The following is a 16,354-nucleotide window of genomic DNA, read 5'->3' as shown; positions in this document are numbered from 1 at the left end:
ATAAGATGGAATTTAGGAAGCTGGTCTCATTGGAAGTTTTTTTTAAGTGATTTTAAATTATTTGAGACAGAAACATCTTGTTGAAGATGCTTTGTCTGATTTAGTCATGTATTAAATTCCCTTTTTCATTATATATTATATATTTTTATTTTAGAGTTTGTCATTTTATTTATCTTGTCTGTGTGTTATGTATGGATGGATGTTACTTGTTAAACCCACTTGAGTTTTGTTCCTGACAATCTTGGATGATGATGATAAGAAATTAAAAATGAATTGTTGGATTATTCATTATTATGAATTATCATTGATGTTTGTCATTGATTCAGTCCATGTCATCAAAATAACTCCAGCCAGGCAACCAAAGTTTGCAAGCCAAACATTTGATTTGTTTTCTTGAAGAAAAATTGTTGCCTTATTTAAAGATCAACACATTTTAATTTGAAACATGTTTCACAAAAACCAACTGAACCAAACTTTAGTTTTAGATTGCTAACACAAGACTAATTTTGTTGTTTTGACTACTCAAATTGAAATCCTCAATGCATGTGTCAACAACAATGACCCTCTGTGTGCGGCACGAGCCTGAGAGTTCAGATTGAACCACTTTAACCATTGCAGGCAGGTTATTATGTACAGTAGCTCTCACAAGACTTGTTACTGAACCAAAGAACTGGTTTAAAAAAAACGAATCAAGTCTATTCAAGAAGACCTGAATGAGCAGTTCAATATCAAGGTTTCCAAGGAATACCAAGGAGTCTGACAAGTAAGTTGAATGCACATTTGAGCCTGAGGTGCATACTAGATATGCTTATTATAACTAGTATTATTAAACTTTTACTAAAACATTTAAAAACCTTTCTGTAGAAATATGTAAATAAATTCATTAGGCATGCATGTTATGTTTTAGGATGCTAAGCTAAATCATGTAAGACTAGAATAAACATTTCTGCTTTTGTGCATCAAATTCTGACTGCTAGTCTGTTATATATGTTATTCAACATCAGAATGAAACTGTGACTAATAAATACCATTAACTTAAGTGAATAAAACAAGAAAAATAAAATAAGTTTTATCTGACTATTTCTGAGCTGTTAAAATACATATGAGTGACCTCATTTTGTGACAACATCAAATATATATTTTTTCTTCATTGTTTGCAGAAATGAATCAGTCTTGCCATCATTATCCACTTGTTAAGTCTGACTGTTTCACTGGGTTCCGGTTCCAAATGCTTTATCAGATGCTAAAAACAAACACCAAATTATGCTAATTTACACTTACAGTCTGCTGTAACACTATACTGAAAAATCCCAATCCTAATCTTTATCTCCTTGCTGATATTTCAGACAGTCAGACAATAATTTCTCCTTTATGAATCGTTAATAAATTGACCAGGATGTAATTTTAAAAAATGCCCTGGATGCTGTGAACCCAGAGACTGAAGTGTGCACCGTGACTTCTTAAAAGCGTAGTTTTATATGTGTGAATAAACAGTGCTCAACAACAGCTGTTCAGATCAATTGCAACACCACAACCATATATGTGACTCTGCACCACGAAACCAGTCATAAGGGTCTTTTTTATTGAAAGCTGAATAAATAATCTTTCCATTGATGTATGGTTTGTTATGATAGGACAATATTTGGCTGAGATACAACTATTAGAAAATCTGGAATCTGAGGGTGCAAAAAAATCTAAATATTGAGAAAATCTCCTTTAAAGTTGTTCAAATGAAGTTCTTAGCAATGCATATTACTAATCAAAAGTGAAGTTTTTATATATTTATGGTAGGAAATTTACAAAATATCTTCATGGAACATGATCTTTACTTAATATCCTAATGATTTTTGTCAAAAAAGAAAAATGGATAATTTTGACCCACAATGTATTGTTGGCTATTTCTACAGATATACCTGTGCTGCATGCGCAGTAACATTATAGTTTCTTTATCATTGTTTACTCTACAGAGCTGCAGTCATCTCTGGAAGTTCAATGTAACCTGATGTGTGGGAACATGCTTGACCAAAATGAACCCAACTGCCCCCAACTAAAATCTGCTTCTGTAGCCTATTAACACCAGACAGCCAACGAACCTGGCAGTCCATCTCGACTGAGTGGGCGGGATAGACCGGGTGAGGGGGCGTCGTTCCTGATGACGTCACAGAACGAACGTCACGACAGTTCAATCCCAATGGAGATATAAAGTCAAAAACCTCAAATAACTGTCCCCGTGATTATGCATTTGTGCAAAAGAGCTTTATTAGTATTTTCGGTGCCATCTGTCCACAGACACACGCATAAATGTGGAGAGTGTGACGCTGCAGCGCCCCCGCCCCTCCCGCAAATAAACCGCTGTGAGTCATCCGAGTACTTCTGCTCATCCATTCACAGATTCACGCCAGCAGCTTCCAGAAAAAACTGACTCGTCTAATGCATAATGCCTCTTTATGCATAGAGTACATGTAGCCTGTATTGGGTTGAATAGCATCCCTTTGTTCACAGTTGCTTACAGACCAAGTGTATTTAAAGTTCTGATCGGTCAGAGGCAAAACAGTTATCCCAAATCACAGGATGCGTGACATACAGGCGTTAGTGCATAAAAATTATTTGAGCATTGGATTTAATAGTAAACATGGTGTCGTCATCACTCGGCTACACTAAAAGTATTCACTTACTGTTTCATTATTTCCACACATCGGAGTTACGTTGCTAGTCCAACATGATACGAGGGGTTTTCAAACTTTGCCAATGAAAACAGTGCACTGTAGCGATTCACAAGTCAAAGCTTGACACTAGTACAGATGCATCAAACGACGATTATTTATCTAGTCATGTGGTGGGGTTAGAAGCCAAGTCGAACGAGTTCAAGTGCACGCAGAGATGGGACTTGTTCAACTCACCGCTGGATGAGCAGAATCGGAGTGGCGGCGCGTCAGGGTTGATCTCCAGGGTTAATCCGACAGTGATCTGGTCGTTGGCTCAGTCGTTTAGGGTTCATTAGGCTGTATTCCGACGCTGGGCAGTGCTGCAGGAGCCGGTCGCTGTTCAGGCGGATCGTGGTTCTGAAACTCTTAAATATCCCACACCTTCTGCTCTCTCAGAACCGCAGCTTAAAGCAGTTTCCATGGCGACCTGGCGTCAGAGTTTTGAGGTAGTCCACGTAGCGCGAGTCACAACAAGCACGCATCAGAAGCGCGCGCAACGAGAGCTAACAGGTGTCAAGCGCGCGCTCATGCATGTGCATGTTGTGTTGTCGCGCGACAATTGCATTTGAGACAGCCTGTTTAATCTAAAAAGATGCATTTAATAACAGCAGGTGAGAGCCATGACAGGCCTGTGACAAAAATCTCAAAGTTTACATTTGTTAAAAGTTATTTGTGCGAAAATGTGATTGTTATATCAAGTGAATAATAATGACTCAAGCCTCGGTGATTTGTGCGCATCTAGAGATGATTACACACATAAGACTGCATTTCTAGAGCGTTCAGGGAATTCAGAGGGTAAAGGAGATATCTTTCATCTTTAAACATCTTGTTTTACAAAGCATTGATGCAGTTGACATTTGTGCGCAATTCGTAGGACCCACGCTGGCATTGATTATACTGCAATTCCCCACTTTATTTTACTTCAGCTAAAATGTGAACGATCACTTCCTTGATATAGTTTAATGTGAATCACACTGTCAAGTATAAGTAATAAAGATGCGCTTTCCTGGCAGTGAGCTCAGAGATGCTGTGCACAGGCGCTGGTTAGTGACTCATCCTTCTCTCGCTCTCATGATGCAGAGACGCAAAAGCAAGCATCCATCAACCCCTCCCTCCTGCACACGTCAACGATAGATCTCTGCAGTGAAAGCCTGGACAGACTTGTCATGTGCAATGCATTAGACACTAGTTACATTTACAGCCTGACCAATGTGTAATACTGTAATGAACGTGTTTTTTTTTTTGTTGTTGTTTTTTTGAAAATAAGAAATTGCTTTCAAAAACTGCAAAGCGTTCCACATCAGGAGATAATTTATATCTATATTTTGCCTCCAGTTACAGTATTTTTTAATATGCTTATGGCTAGGCTACTGGACATTAGGAGCGTTTCAAGCAAGTGTTCTCGGTAGATGATGGCAATTTGCGAATTTCCATAAATAAATCCGACGTCACTACGCTCGACCCTAAACGCACTCCAGGGCAGTGTATTATAAATGTCCAAATGCGCGTGACGTCACGGAGGACGCCGTCGGTGACGCGGATGGTACGTAGCTACTGCTGGATTCTGCTCGAGGAAACCAAAACAAGCGTTTAGAATTAAAACAAAGCAAGTAATTGTAATTGAGGAAGCTCAGTTTGACGCCACAGGTCGGTGTAATTCGGCGGGGTTATTATAAGAATATCAGTGAGAGGGCATCAATCTGTCTGAATGGGCGTTTAAAAATATTAAAAAGCTACCATTACAATGTCATCTCTTTTATTTAATCATAAGCCCTTATCTCCCACAAGCGTTTGTTTAAGAATTATTATAATAAGTGTGCTAAAGAATAGGCCTATATTATCTTATATGATTGGTCTTGTTCTGCACAACCAATATTGCTTTGTTCTCTGCTAATTACAGTCGAACCTAGCTATAATATCTCAAATATAAGGTTCTTCCATATGAAAAGCACAATAGCATCATCAATAAATATTCTATAGTAGTTTAGGTAACAACTTCATTTATGAAAAACGTTATCAAAATATTATTTTATTAACGCAGTGTGAATTTGATGGAACATGCAAAAATATACAAAGGAACATCCCTTTGATATACTTGACTTTTGAAAGACTGCTTGGCCAAATTAAATGTTGTATAAATATTAATAAAAAATTATATACATGTCACTTTTCATTTAAGCTCATTTAAGAACACCTTCCCTTCTGAAAAGACCAGACCATATTGTGTTGTTTCTGAGGCACTGGATCTGCTGCAAGGGCTAAGAAGGGTTGTGTGCTGGTAGTACAGTATCCAGTACTGTAAAAAGTGTGTTTATAACACCAGTATGTCACACTGGTTTGTTTGCATAGATAGTTAATTATTGACAATATTGGGTTTCAATATAATTATGACATAAAATGGACATTTTAGAAATCTGATTATACTAACAACTTCCTTTAAGTGACTTCCCTTTGTTGGTTTTTCTTGTTCTTTTTACAGTGATATAATCGAGCTCTCCTTTTTTAGGCTTCCAGCCCTGCCTTATATTAGACTTCAGAAAAATTGATCTAATAATCATGAGAAGCAATAATACTGTTTATTAGTGATACCATATGCTATAAAAAGTCACGCTAGCACTTTATTTTACAGTCCTGTTCCTCATGTACAGTACATACTATGTACTTATTATAGTAATTACAATAACTAGGTAAGTTCAAGTTGAGCTTTATTGTCATTCCGCTACATGTGGGGACATACAGTGGAAAGAAATGGCGTGCCTCGCAGGACCACGGTGCTACATAAATACAGACATACAACAATGAAGTAAAAAACACAAACCTATACACTACTAACCTGCTGACAGATTTAACTATAAGTATACTATATATATATATATATATATATATATATATATATATATATATATATAAAGTATTTACCCTATACAAACTAAAAAATAAAAGATAAAAAATACAAACTATACGAATGCTTCACATAAATATTTACCCTATACAAACTAAAAAATAGAAGATAAAAAATACAAACTATACGAATGCTTCACAAATACTGTACATGTGCAAAGAGAGACATTTTGAGTCAAGCAGCTGGTTGGGGAACAGTGCAGGATGATTTGTAGTGCATGAGCATGTAAACATACATATATTGCTGAGTCTTTTGTGGGATTGTGTACACGCAGCACTGTGTGTAAAGTGTCCATAGTGAACATAGTGTAAAGTGTCCATAGTGCACATAGAGGAGAGTGTGTTACTACAGGTGGTGTGTACAGGCCCACTCACCTGTGTAGCACACTTCAAATTGCACAAAAAAGTTTCATACAGTTTTTTCTTTGGTGTGGTAAGGTTGGGGGGGGGGGGGGTGTTTGGGGTGGGGGGTGGGGGGTGGTCCATGTTTCAGGAGGTAGGGGTTTGCATGGGGTTTCAGAGGGGGGCGGGGTGATTTGAGTTCAGGGCTCTCACAGCCTGGGGGAAAAAGCTGTTGAGCAGTCTGGCGGAGCGGGCTCTGATGCTCCGGTACCGTCTTCCTGATGGTAGGAGCTGGAAGAGACTGTGGGAGGGATGGGTGGAGTCCTTCATGATGCTGTTGGTTTTGCTGGAGCATCGTGTAAGGAAAATGTCCAGGATGGAGGGGAGAGGGGCACCGATGATCTTTGCAGCTGTGTTCACTGGAGGGTCTTGCGGTCAGCAGCACTGCAATTCCTGTACCAGACAGTGATGCAGCTAGTCAGCACACTCTCAGTGGTGCCCCTGTAGAATGTGGTGAGGATGGGTGGAGGGAGACTTGCTCTTTTCAGCCGGCGGAGAAAGTGTAGGCGCTGTTGTGCCTTTTTGGAGAGTGACATGGTGTTGGCGGTCCAGGTGAGATCCTCTGTGATGTGCACCCCCAGGAATTTAGTGCTGCTGACTCTCTCCACAGTCGAGCTGTCGATGGTCAGTGGGGGGTGGTCAACAGAGTTTCTTCTGAAGTCCATCACAACCTCCTTTGTCTTCTCCACACTGAGGGACAGATTGTTAGTGTCACACCATTCAGCCAGCTGTGCCACTTCCTCTCTGTAGTGCGTTTCATCGTTGTTGCTGATGAGACCTACCACTGTTGTGTCATCAGCAAACTTGATGATGTGGTCGGAGCTGAACTTGGCAGTGCCGTCGTGGGTCAGCAGTGTGAAGAGCAGCGGGCTGAGTACACAGCCTTGTGAGGCACCTGTGCTCAGTGTTCGAGGTGTTGTGGCCGACACGGACTGACTGAGGTCTTCCAGTTAGAAAGTCCAGTATGCAGTTACACAGGGAATTGTTAAGGCCCAGCAGGTTTAGTTTATTTATGAGCTGTTTTGAGATTATTGTGTTGAATGCCGAGCTGAAGTCAATGAACAGCATTCTAACATAGGAGTCTTTATTTTCTAGGTGGGTAAGAGCCAGGTGGAGGGTGGAGGAAATTGCATCGTCCGTAGAGCGGTTTGGACGGTATGCAAACTGGAGCGGGTGTGTTGGGGAGGCTGGTTTTGATGTTGTGCATGACTAACCTCTCAAAGCACTTCATCATGATTGGAGTCAGTGCTATGGGACGGTAGTCATTTAGACAGGACACAGGTGATTTCTTTGGTACCGGTATGATTGTTGTGGATTTGAGACATGTGGGGACGACTGCCTGGCTCAGCGAGGTGTTGAAGATATCTGTTAGGGCATCTGTCAGTTGTGCAGCACAGTCTCTCAGAACACGGCCAGGTATGTTGTCAGGACCCGTAGCCTTGCATGGGTTAATCCTAGATAGGGTCTTCCTTACGTCGGCTGGAGACAGACAGAGCGCCCGGTCGTTGGGAGGTATGGGCAGTTTTTGTGCAGGTGTGTCATTCTGCATTTCAAAACGTATATAAAAGTGGTTGAGTGCATCGGGGAGGGATGTGTCATCATCACAGGCCTGTGGCGGGGGCTTGTAGTCAGTGATGGTCTGAAAGGCTTGCCACAGGCTCCGTGTGTCTCTGCTGTCTGTGAAGTGATTGTTGATTTTTGGAGCATATGACCGTTTTGCATTTTTGATGCCACGGGACAGATTGGCTCTTGCTGTTTTGAGGGCAACTTTATCTCCTGATCTGAATGCTTCATCTCTGGTCTTTAGCAGCCCACGAACCTCTGCTGTCATCCATGGCTTCTGGTTTGCACGTGTGGTGATGGTCTTGGTGACTGTCACATCATCAGTGCACTTTTTGATGTAAGCAGTCACAGTTTCAGTGTACTCATGCAGGTCTGTGTGGTTGTTGTAGGTAGCTGCCTCTTTAAACATGTTTCAGTCTGTGTCCTGGAAGCAGTCCTGTAGTGCTGAGGTGGCATTGTCTGGCCATACTGTGATCTGCTTTTGAACCGGTTTGGTGAGTTTGAGAAGTGGTCTATATGCTGGGATTAGCATAACAGTGATGTGGTCCGAGTACCCGAGGTGGGGGTGGGGTACAGCCTTGTAAGCGTTTTTTACTGTTGTGTAAACAAAGTCCAATGTGTTGTTTTCCCTTGTTGCAAAGTTCACATTTTGGTAGAACTTTGGCAAAACTGTCTTTAAGTTTGCGTGGTTGAAGTCACCGGCTATGATGAAAAAGCCATCGGGGTTATTTGTTTGTTGTTCACTGATGGCGCTATACAGTTCACGAAGCGCGTCCTTAGCGTTTGCACACGGGGGGGATGTAGACCGCGACGATAATAATGACCGTGAACTCCCGCGGCAGATAGAACGGTCGACACTTCACAAACATAAACTCCACCAGCGATGAACAGTTTTGATAATACTGCAGCATTGTTACACCAGTCTTTGTTGATATACACACAAGCCACCTTCGTGGGTCTTACCAGATAGTGATGAATTTCTATGCACTCGGAAGCTGGTTAGCCCATGCTGCTGAATGGCGGAGTCCGGGATGTTGTCGTTTAGCCATGTTTCGGTGAAAACAAACACACAACAATCCCTTGCCTCATGCTGCGTCAACACAACAGCTTCCAAATCTTCAATACTTGAAATGGTTTACCAACAGATCCTCCTGTCAACGCTATTGGCAAAGGGCATCTCAGGAACCACACTCCAGTGGTTTAAGTCTTACCTCTCAGATAGGTCCTTCAAGGTATCTTGGAGAAGTGAGGTGTCCAAGTCGCAACATCTAACTACTGGGGTGCCTCAAGGCTCAGTTCTTGGACCACTTATCTTCTCTGTCTACATGGCATCACTCGGTTCTGTCATTCAGAAACATGGCTTTTCATATCACTGCTATGCTGATGACACTCAGCTCTACCTCTCATTCCATCCTGATGATCCGACAATAGCTGCTCGCATCTCAGTTTGTCTAACAGACATTTCTTGCTGGATGAAGGACCATCACCTTCAATTCAACTTAGCTAAGACAGAACTGCTTGTGGTTCCAGCAAACCCATTGTTTCATCACAATTTCATCATCCAGTTAGGCTGATCAACCATAACTCCTTAAAAAACAGCCAGAAACCTTGGCGTTATGATTGATGATCAGCTGACTTTCTCAGACCACGTTGCTAAAACTGTCTGGTCCTGCAGATTTGCATTATTCAACATCATGAAGATCAGGCCCTTTCTTTCTGAACATGCTTCACAACTCCTTGTTCAGGCTCTTGTTCTGTCCAGGCTGGACTATTGCAATGCTCTCTTGACAGGTCTTCCAGCCAGTTCTATCAAACCTCTACAATTAATCCAGAATGCAGTTACTAGATTAATCTTTAATGAGCCAAAAAGAACACACGTCACACCTCTGTTCATCAACTTGCACTGTCTACCAGTAGCTGCTCGCATAAAATTCAAGGCATTGATATTTGCCTACAAAATCACCACTTGCTCTGCACTCCTTTACCAAGCAGCTGAGTCTTCAGCCAATTTCAAGAAACAGCTAAACTGTTACATCTCGTCTACCTACACCTGCCCCTCTAACACTAGCACTCTCTATTATTTTCTATCTACTTGTTTTCTGTTTATTTATTATAAAAAATAATGATAACTTTACTTCTGACACTACCCCACTCTATTCTAATCTATCTGTTTTTCATTCTTTTTTATTATTTTAAAAAAATGGTTACGTGTACTCTGCTATTAATATTTATATACTAACCGGGACGTGTCACAGTACTTACATATTGTTGCTCTTTTGTTGCTTTGATTGCTTCTATTGTCCTCTTTTGAAAGTAGCTTTGGATAAAAGCGTCTGCTAAATGATTAAAGGTAAATGTAATTAGTCTCTTCATGGTGACAACGTTCATTATCTTACATTTAGACTTTGTCCATTACAGTAGTCACAATTTTGAAAAGTATGAAGCATTTTGAAACAGAAACTCCTCCTTTAAATTTTGTCAGATTCTTACCAAAATTGTCTCAGGTGATCCCCGGACAAAGCTGCACAGACATGATGATATGAATTTAGGGAGATATCCCCAAAATTAAATTAAATTAGACACACTGAACAGTACAAGACAGGACAGGAACAGGACTGGGCCAGGACAACCCACAGGAACAGGAAGCCCTCCTGGGCAAGCTAGGAAGCTGAGGATTCTTCTGGGCATGACATGAATCAGGGGCCCTCACAGGGTCCCTCAGCAACCGCTTCCACTTCTGCGACAGGAGGGGCAGGCGGCTGGGAATGGCCTCCTCGGCCACGACTAGAGGAGCCGCCTGCCCTCAACGAGTCTCCGTGGACAAGACAAGACAAAACATGATGATTAAAATGTTCCTGTGGACACGACACAACAAGACCGGCACTCCTGGCCGGAACAAAAAACCAGCAGCGATCCGGCGGGCTTGAGTCAGCGGTGATCCGGCGGGCTTGACTCAGAATAAAACTAGAAAAAACAAAACGAGGTGAAGGAGCGCTGCTTACTGTTTAGGTCTGGTCTTCTATCACGGTGCACACACAAGGAGGAAACAGGAACGCGCAGACGAGGACGTAACTCAAAATATAGTCTTTAATGACGACATCAGGACAAGACATGGTAGGACAAGGCAAGGCTTACAGACAGGAAACACCGGGGGTAACGAGTAGACCAGACGAAATCTAACTGAACAGACAGGACTAATATACAAGGGATAATCATAGACAATTAGACAAACACGGCTGGACAAGAATTAACTAATAATCACACTAGACGAGGACAGGAAACAAACCAAATATGGACACAAGAGGCAGGGACACATGACACACATGACAGAAGACTGACAGCACCTCAGTATTGTAGTAAAAAAAAAAACAGTATGCAATAATAATGTATTGAGTGTAAATTATAATTTTAATTCAAATTGATGCCACCTTATTGGTACACCTTGTTACACCTACCCTAACCCTAGCCGATACTTTATTTTCAACTTTTGGATTATTTCCTTAATTTTTATTGAAAATAAATGCCTTTCCAATGCGATACAAGATTTGAAACGGGAGAAAAAAACGTTTGGCAAAAGGTGGGTCGATCGAGTCAAAAAACATGATGACATGCGATCTACCATCTCTGCGACTGGAGCTGATGCTTTAGTCGACTCTACTGTTCTTCTTCTCGTCCTCCCGGTACACCTTGATTGACAGATGTCTCGTCCAGTCAGCGGTGAGTAATCTATTCCCAAGCCAATGGCGCTGTCTCAAACTATACCTACCTCTTCCGGTTTCTCTGATTTGTCTTTGTGTTTTCTTACTTGTTATAATGTTTTCTGAATTGTTGTTGTGTTTTCTGAATTGTTATTTTGTTTTTTAGATTTGCATTTGTAATTTGTTATTTTGTTTTCAGAATCGTGATTTGTTTTGCACTTCTCAGCCACCGTACTTTGATGTATCAGCAGCAGCATATCCTCAAGGAACCTGAAATGTTTGAAGAACATAGCGTTCAGCGTTCAATAGCGTTTAGAATATATATGGATTTAAAAAAAAAAGTGTATAACTTTCCCATATCTCATTTGACATCTGCCAAGTATATGAAAAATGTTTTATTTCCTGCTTTTTATCTTACAACTCTTGTCCAATCCAGTCCAATATCTGCTGAAGTAAACTTTGGACTGAGCTGCACAGAAAAGACTGAACAGATTTCTGATATTTGCTACCGTTACTGAGTTGACATTCTGTGTTTGTTGTCTGTGTTAGCTAAGCATGCTAATTGGTTATGTTTATGCTTATGTTTAACATCTCATCTAAATATTTAACAAGCTGAGATTTTCAAAGCATTAGTTTCCGCATCCATTTTGAAATAAAAATTTTGCTGTCAGTGCATAGACATTAATTAAATTTTATCTTGAAATTATATGTTGGGGTATAATTTTATCCTTATGACATCATTGGGGAATGATTTTCAGTTTGAACAACCACAGTAGCTTTATTTGTGTGATATCTCTGTAGACATTTTGTCACCTAATATCATATATATATATAGATATATATATATATATATATATATATATATATATATATATGAAATGCTATTGGCTGCTGTGTGTCTTGTTGTGACAGACAGTAACATGCTAAAGTTTGGGATGTATCTGTTGAATGAGAGAAATGTGCTCAATTTCAGTGACTACAGCTTTCATTTATTTATTTTTTATTTTTTTTTTGAACATTATGTTTGTTTGTTTCTTTTTTGTTTTTTTCTTTCCAACAAATTAATGTCACCTTGTTTTTATCCGGTTGAAAATTCCAGGCACTTGTCTGAAGACGCCCAGCTGGGGGAGATTTAGTAGTGTTTTTCATTTGAGCTGCTTTGGTGGCTATGGTCTGCTTACCTGTTAGACCCGTGGTGAATGAAATTTTCCTACAAACATTATTTTTCATAGTAATATTGTGTTGGAGAGATGCTATTTGGTACATACATGGATATTTTGAGGTCAGCGATAATAATGTAATAAACAAATCTGTCAAGAAATATTCAGAAACAGGTGATTTTTGAAAAGTTTATGATTATACTACTACAGGATTCCCACATTCATGAAACATGATTAAGTGAAGTTAATATGTCAGATATAACTTAATGGAAAGTTGTTACAAACAAACACATTTTAAGTTGTTTGCGTTGATAGCAGAAGTGAGCTATTTAACTCATGCTAAATAGAGTGCATGCATCACGAGTATACTGTACGTTTAAACAGTCTTTCTTAATTAAAAATGTACATGTCCACTTACTGTCAATATATCATTTCTTTATAGAGGGGGATCTAGCATTTAAAATGGTCTCAACAACCTCAGTTATAGACAGGGATCTGTGAGCTGGTACCCTTCAGGAGCCTGACCCACAGTTTCATATCTCAGATCGGAAATGAATGATCAACCCCTGAGCCTGGAACAGACGGTCTCTCCTGGTCTGAATCTCACATGGAGAGCCTTTAAGGAGCGATGCAAGGTTAAAGAACCATACTTGGGCTGGCCAAAACAGAGTTACAAGTAGCAGACGTCCTCCATTCTGGTGAACCCTGGCAATTTTATATTATAGTGATACCTAGCATGTCTTAAGCATCTTAATAGTGTTGTGCAAGGCGCTTGACCATGCTTCAGTTTTTGATTCCTGAGAGAGAGAATGAGTTGGTGAACGAGTGTATGGTTCAGAATGTGCACAAATATTTATCCAAGTGTATTAGTTTATAAATTCTGATGTGTGCATGGGAAATGATGTACACTCATTTATACAATGCTTTGCATAATACACAATGTTTCAAAGTAGCTTTACAGAAGGTCAGACTGTTATGTCTATGCCTTATTGCACTGTGGTAAAATACTGTGACGAAATATAATGATGCTATGAGTGATCTTCCAGATTAGATCTAACTCTATTGTATTTATAGTGTTGCATCAGTTCTGTCAGTGCTGCAAGCACACGTCTGAGCAATTAAGATATTAAATATTGGTCAGTTTTGTTCTAAGAAAGAGTTAGCGGTTCTCAAAAAGTATTCATGAAAATGTGATCAGTTGTCACAGCTAAGAAATCTGATGCTCAGGCATATGCCAAAATGGTGAGATACATACAACAATCATCAGTGTGTGATCATATTAAAGTGCACAGTGTGTTTAAAGAGGAGTCACAAACACATGAAAATATGTATTGGAAACACTGCTTGTAATTTACTATTTGTTGTTCAGTTTGCTTTATTTTATTCTTAGGTGGTCTCACCTAAACTAGATTATGAGTCCAGGTCTTGTTCTGGTGACTTTGTTTGCTTGAAATGTGTCAGTTTTTTAAAACATTTGTATAATTTTGTGTGCTTGCATCAAAAGCCTGTGTCATGAATGTGAAATGTGCAAATCCTCAACAGAATGTGCATTTGGTCCCTTTCGCCTCATGATGGTGCTATAAACATAAAATCATACAGAATTAGGTTTCTTTCTACGGAAGCGTATTGCATTCACTTGAGGAAAAAAATCTACTCTGTTTTTCTGAATTAACGAGTTAATTATCTCAGAATTACGAGATCATTTTGAATGAAAAAAAAAGTTTTTGCTCTGTTTTTCTGAATTAATGACTTAATTATCTCAGAATTACGAGATCATTTTTCATTAAAAAAAAGTTTTTGCTCTGTTTTTCTGAATTAATGACTTAATTATCTCGTAATTCTGAGATAATTAACTCGTTAATTCAGAAAAACAGAGATTTTTTTTTCCTCAAGTGAATGCAATACGCTTCCGTATCTTTCTACTCAGCAAATCAGTTTTTAATTTGGTTTTACTGTCACATGTTATTTTATGTTATTAAATGCATATGATTTATGTTTACCTTTTTTGTATATATATTTTTTTCTTAATTCCTCAGACAAACCCACTGTAACAAAAAAATATAATATAAATAACAATAATGTTGCATATGCATTTATAACACTGAATGTTATACATGTTTCTCAAAGTTAGAATTATTCTCCTTTTATATGTCAGTTCTCACAAATCTGTGGAGCTGAAATGGTCAGATTTGATAACAGCTCCTATTCAGTTATTCCTTCCTCTGTTCCAGCTCCTCAACAAGAAACAGATGAAAATCAAACATCCCATCTAGGACGGAAGTTGTCTTTTGCATGCCAAGCCTTCATTACCATTATGTGCTATCTGCTACCAATTTGAGTTCCTGCCGCTGTGCATTGCCAGGACACTGACACACAGCCTCCTGCTCCCACAAATCCTCTGTCCAGCCCAATTACAATCAACAGTCACTGATGCATGAGCTGCTGCACATTGCTGTGATAAGTTTATTAACTGCTGTTATGCAAAGTTCAGCTGTTCAAAAGGAGGGGTTTCTGAAATGTAATGATATTACGTAATTCAGTCTTGGCATTGGTATGGATTCAGTATGTGACCTTCAGTATGTCTTGCTCAGAATGTTGATCAAAATAAATAAATAAATACATACAGTACAAAAAAACAACAACAACAAAACAAGATTATCCTGAGCCCAGTCTAATCTGATTCTGAATGTTGCAGATTTGTAAATCTTATGTTTTGATATCCAGGGTTATCCCTTTTATGTAGTATGCACTTTTTTTCTTTATATGGAAAGGATTAATAGATTCTATTTCTATCTAATCAAGATAAATCAAGTGCAATCTGTTAATGTGTATGTATGCTGCATTATACAAACGGCGTACTTGTTTTGTTTACTTCAAATGTTTACATCATTACTTAAGCTATTTGTACATTTTTGTAACATTTTGTTCCGGATTTTCATCCTGAATCAGCCTGGGGTTGGGATAATCCTGTTTTGTTTTGTTTTTTTAACAAATGTATTACAGTTTTTGATTCAGATTTGATCTAATCCAAGTCTGAATTCAATCAGTTTTTATTTTAACAGCTGGGCCTTGAGGGTGGACTTCAGGAATAAAATTTAATAACTTAAAATTGGTCAAACTGGTTTGCATTTTATTTGTTTAACAATGACATTAGGTTATACTGGCCCCATATAATTCATGAAACATATGTCAATATACAACAACAACAAAAAAAAAAGAAGAAGAAGAATTCAGATGCAAAAGCCTCTAAGTACGTCTGATGGTTTTCTTTGAAATGATCAATTCTTTCTGGCTACTATGTATATGTTTCTATGTAAGTACTGGTATTTCTGAGTGGGTTGAGGCTGGGATTTAGTGCATTTGAAGTGAAAGTACTTGATGAACATATACTATGTGTGGAGAGCATTCACTCAGTATCGTTATCTCATTTTTGACAAAGATGGCTTTTAGAGGCTTTTGCATTGGAACTCTTCTTTTCAGGGTCATTTATCACTGTATGTTAATTACGATGATGTAATCATTAGAGGTGGACCAGGCAAAATGACAATGTGACCCCACGCTGACTGTTTTTCCACATAGCCGATATGTGAGCACTGGAGCTCTGGATCTGGTAATCCGGATGATTCTGGATCTGTGTCAGGGTCATCCACTCCAATGCTGGTTTGAAAAACCAGCAGAAAGAAATGACCTGGTCGTGGATAGCAAAACCAGATTAACCTTTTGAACAGCTGTGCCTGGGCATGGTGTGATCATTCAGAGCAGCGATCACTTCTTCTCACTTCGCTGGCATGTTGACCAGAAGGATCTTACTTTGCTTAATCTTTGCTTATAATTGTGACAGCATACAAGTATTTTTATTTGCTCTTTAGAAAGAAAATTGTCCCATCTTGGCTGTGAAAGCTCTGCAAACAGTGCATGTTTAACG

The sequence above is a fragment of the Barbus barbus genome (assembly GCF_936440315.1).
Source record: "Barbus barbus genome assembly, chromosome: 33".
In the NCBI taxonomy this organism is placed as follows: Eukaryota; Metazoa; Chordata; class Actinopteri; order Cypriniformes; family Cyprinidae; genus Barbus; species Barbus barbus.
The sequence above is the reverse complement of the archived record's forward strand: the minus strand, read 5'-3'. Positions refer to the sequence as shown.